The sequence below is a fragment of the Brassica oleracea genome, chromosome C3 (assembly GCF_000695525.1).
Source record: "Brassica oleracea var. oleracea cultivar TO1000 chromosome C3, BOL, whole genome shotgun sequence".
In the NCBI taxonomy this organism is placed as follows: domain Eukaryota; kingdom Viridiplantae; phylum Streptophyta; class Magnoliopsida; order Brassicales; family Brassicaceae; genus Brassica; species Brassica oleracea.
This window is the reverse complement of record NC_027750.1, coordinates 36,919,302-36,924,205: the sequence shown is the minus strand read 5'-3', so window position 1 is coordinate 36,924,205 and position 4,904 is coordinate 36,919,302.

Here is a 4,904-nt window from a genome sequence, read left to right as displayed (position 1 = left end):
AAAAAATAAAATAAAATCAGAAACGTATTTGCCACTGAATAAATATTAAGCACCACAAAGATAGCTAGCATTTGGACCTGCAGCTACAGCACCGACATCACAGGTTACAAGAGCAAGATTAGGCTTCTTCCCTGACGCCCGTAATCCAGCATACATACCAGCAGCTGTAACTCCACCAGCTACCTAAACAAACAAGAAAGATTCAATCTTTCAAACTTTTAACAGAATCAAGAAGATCTCTCTACCTGTTTCCACGAGCCTTCAGGTAGAGATATTGGAGCTGTCTTATATGTTACCAGACGCCTCTTCTGTGGTTGTTGCCACTGTGAACACTCTCAATTCTCGCCGATGAGACGCCATAAAGCTCTGAGACATGGAAAAAAACTCGAAAGTGTTAAACTTGATTGTTTATCGGTGACCAATCACGCGCAGAGGGTAAAGGGGTTGCTCGAAAGAGAGGGATAGAGAAAGAAGAGACCTTTGGAGTGAAGAAATGGGGAAGCTTGAGGACAGAGGAGTGGATATGATAACACAAATTCATCTTCTTTCTTGAGAACAATCGTCGAGCTTGAATTGTTGTAGCCAGTGGAGGAGGGAGAATGAGAGTGTGAATCTAGAGAAGATGGTGGTGAAGAGCGACAGAGGAAGGCGAAGGAGTAATTACAGAAGGCGGATTAGGGTTCCTAAGTTTCGATTTTGAACAAGGTGACGATGGTGTTTTTGATTAGAGAAGAACCCAGTTCGTTCATCTTTTACAAAAACTAGTTTGAGGTTTACAACTGAAGCAGATGGAAGAAGAAGGTAGATCGATTCAAGTAAAAAAAAAAGTTGTGTCGTGAGTGAGAACAAAAAAAAAGAGCTGAAAATTGGCCAAGTGTTTTACTCTAAAATCACTTTTCAGCTAAAGTATTGGTTTTCATGTTCCCGCTTAATTAAATTTTTTGCTAGCACGATTTTAATGCTACAATAGAGTTGTGATCCGATTTTAACACTTTTGGTAGCAGTTTGTGAAATCGTGCTATCGCGAACTGCTACTGATACTCATATTTCTTGTAGTGGCTGTAGAGGAAAAGAAAGAACCCACCAAAGAAAGTAACCACGTCCATCATGATAAACCACACGGCTATGGAAATGGCTAAGGTAGAGGAGGCCGTGGTGGATGGAGAGGACGTGGTGGGCATGGCAATTATAGCTCACACGGCCATGGGAAAGGGAACCACTATAACCGTGGTAGTGGTCCCAGCTATGGCCGGTCCCAGCTATGGCCGTGGTCGAGGCAGAAGCAGTGGTATCTCTAAACCACCACACTCGTCCAAATCAGTATGCCACAGGTGTGAAATGGATAACCATTGGGCAAAGAATTGTAGGACTCCCAGACATCTTTGTGACCTCTATCAAGAGAGCCAGAAATGGAAGAATCCAGAAGCCTATTTGGTCCACCATGATGGGGAAAACGATTTTGATCATGACCAGGATGACCTTATGGATTATGAGACTTCATATTGCCTAAGAGAATGAGATGATTTCGACATTCTGTTTTTGTGCTTTTGCTTTGATTTATGTTTGCTTTGCTTTGCTACTTACGTTTTTAATAATATGATTTCTTTGAGTTTACTTTATTTCTATTATCTTATCTGATTTTATTTAATAAGATAAACGATTTTATTATTGAAAACGCCAATATGAGTGTATAAATTACGGGTATGGTACACATTAAGGGCTACGGCCAGATATGTATAAGGGCAAACATTTAGATGCTTTATATTCACCCAAAGAAACCCATTGAGATTATATAGAGATATAAGAAAGGTTTCCACAATGATACAATGGGCAAAAAGAAACAAAAGTTCTTTCATTATGAAAATCGCCGAAGACCATAGAAAAGTAGTCTAGACTATACTTGCATTCTCTATTGATCTTAGACTATGCCAATATCAGTAAGATAGAGGCAAAAGTCATGATAACCAGAATGGTCTACCCACGAAATTATACACTTTATGGCATGACCGGATTGGCCATCCTGGTCCAAAACATGATGCGAAATTGATATTGGAAAGGGCACAAAGAGTTATCCCATAGAATCTCACGTGTGTAGCATGAACACAAGGGAAACTCATCAGGCCATGATGTCCCAAGCACTTAAAGATTATAGTAGGGGACAGTAAGGACAAATCTGCACATGTCCATACTCTATATAGCTTGGCTGAATCCTTTTATAAATCTGTATTGGCCATTACCCATAGGTCCAAACTCTCAGTCCAAGGCTTGGGGACACACGAATTTACATGCATCTTAACTAATAAGCATCAGTCCATTTAAGTGAGAATATATATTCCCATCTCAAATTTATTACGGATCATGAGCCAGACATATACCATCTTGAGATATTTGGATAAGCCACCACAAATATATGTGCCGTCTAAGATGGATCCTTAGAAGAGGATGAGGATGGGGATATATGTTGGATATGAATCTCCCACAAATAATGAAGTACCTTGAGCCAAATATGGGTGATCTATTTAGTGGCCAAGAACACGGATTGCAAGAGTTAATAAATCCGACTATCCAACATCAGGGAGAGAAAAGTAATAAGCTGGTAAGATAAAAGAGTAAAAAGGATGGTAAAGAAATAAAATAGAATAAACCATCATTGTCTTGGCAAGATCCTCAGACTAAAGTGAAATAAGACGTCCAAAGATAAATACAAAGATTATACATTTACAAAAGTTAGCTAAACAAATGCCAGACACATTTGACCCGAAAAGAAAAGAAAAGAAAAGAATGATTAAGTTATAAACCAGCTTGTAAAGCACCAACGAAATTGATGTCCAAGAGAGACACAGTCAAGTTGCTACAGAGTCTATACAAGATAGACCAATAAGTTCCAAAAGATAAGAATCGTCAGAAAAAAAAGAGAAAGGTGCATAGAATGATAAAACAAATCCGAGGTCGAGGAAATCATCCCAGATATAGACAATGGCCGGCCAATCTAAGGTACCACCCAATGGAGTTTGGGATGCCAAACTCCATAGTACTAATGGTCATGAAGGCAATAAGGTTGCAACCAATTATGTTATGTCTGGAATGTAATGGAACATATAAAGAATGTCGACATATGATGATATAAAGAAGCACATAAAAGGTAGCACTTGAACATATAAATATAAGCGAGGATCATGAACCCACGTCAATATAAGAGTGTACACTCATAGATCAGATTAGACTGAGATGGAAACGTGAAGTTATATAATTTAAAGAAGAGAGGCGTATTTGGCCAATAAATAAAGACGCCCTATGATTAAACCAGTGGAATATATATGAGTCTTGTGAGAAGTAAAATCGTGAGATAAAGAACATAATCACGTGGTCTAAGTTTTCCATGTTTCTACTTACAGCATTCAAGCATGACTTGTTACACAAAGAATCTCACAGAGACCAGGAATAGAGACTGTGGCGGATGCTACTACATATTTTGAAATTGATAAAGTCTGGACAAAAGAAAGAAATTAGATTAATGTATAAAGGATGTACTAAGCAGCATATGATCCACTGGATAAATAAATATATTGAGCTCAAAGATGAGATAAGAAATTCTCAAGAAAACAACATTGTATAAAGCTGAACAAAACTGTTTATGGACTGAAACATAGCACATGCACATATGATCCACTGGATAAAGAAATATATTGAGATCAAAGATGAGATAAGAAGTTCTCAAGAAAACAACATTGTATAAAGCTGAACAAAACTGTTTATGGACTGAAACATAGCACATGCATATAGTATGATAGACTAAGTAAATACTTAGTAAAAGAAGTTCTATAAGAACAATTCAAATCAGTCCATGTATCCTTATAAAGAAATTCGAATTCCTTGTGTTTATTTTATACTAACCAGCCCAAAGAGGGGTTATTTGGTTTTGTTGATTTGTTTTCAAACAGGTTATGCAATATCTTGGCAATCCATATCATTGCAGCAACAAAAGCACGTGGGACTGCAATACCTTGTAGTATCACGCGGAAAGCATAGCCATACAAGAGGCAAGCCGTGGGTGTGTGTGTCTTGAGATCCATGACTCAACAGACCAGCCCGTCATTATTACACGAAGACATACCAGCTTGACTTAATCACCTTTGGAGCTCACGGTTGGATTATAAGCATACATTACCAAGCTCGGCATATGTGGACTATGAGAGTGTTTTGGTCGAGGTCCGGTAAGAACATGGGATGGTCGACGGCAAAGAAGCGTATCCTGCCCAAAGTTTCCATCACCCACGCATTGCAAAGGCAGGAGAGGTACAAGTAATTCAAGTTCATTCAAGTAACAATTCAGAAGATCTATTCATCAAATGAGGTTCAAATCAGGGGGAGTAATACATGTTGTACTCTTTTTCCTTCACCATGGTTTTGTCCCAATTGGTTTTTCCTGGTAAGATTTTAATGAGGCAACATCCAAAGCGTATTACAAGTTCTAATGGTTATAGCATCAAATGAGGAGTGTTATAAATCATATTGTGGATAGTCCCATAACCATAGCATCTTCCAAGACCATACACGGCCCATACACATAGGCGGCTAATTTTTTTGGATGTTTTTCCTTTCTCTTGTCTTAGTAGTTTTCCTAATCCTAATTGGTTTAGGTTTTAGATACTTTCCATATTTCTATATCTTGTAATCATTATATAAAGGAACCATATGTTTTTTGAATAAATATACAAACTATTCCCCTTAGTTATATAACAAAAGAGCCTTTATCAATGGTTTTAAAGATTTATTATTCTTTATCGTAATCGAATGTGGGGTTTGTCGGCCAAACATTGATAAGTCCTTGAAGATATATATCGAATTATTAATTTTCTTACAAATATTTAGGATTTTCTCTAAGAACACTAATTATTACACTA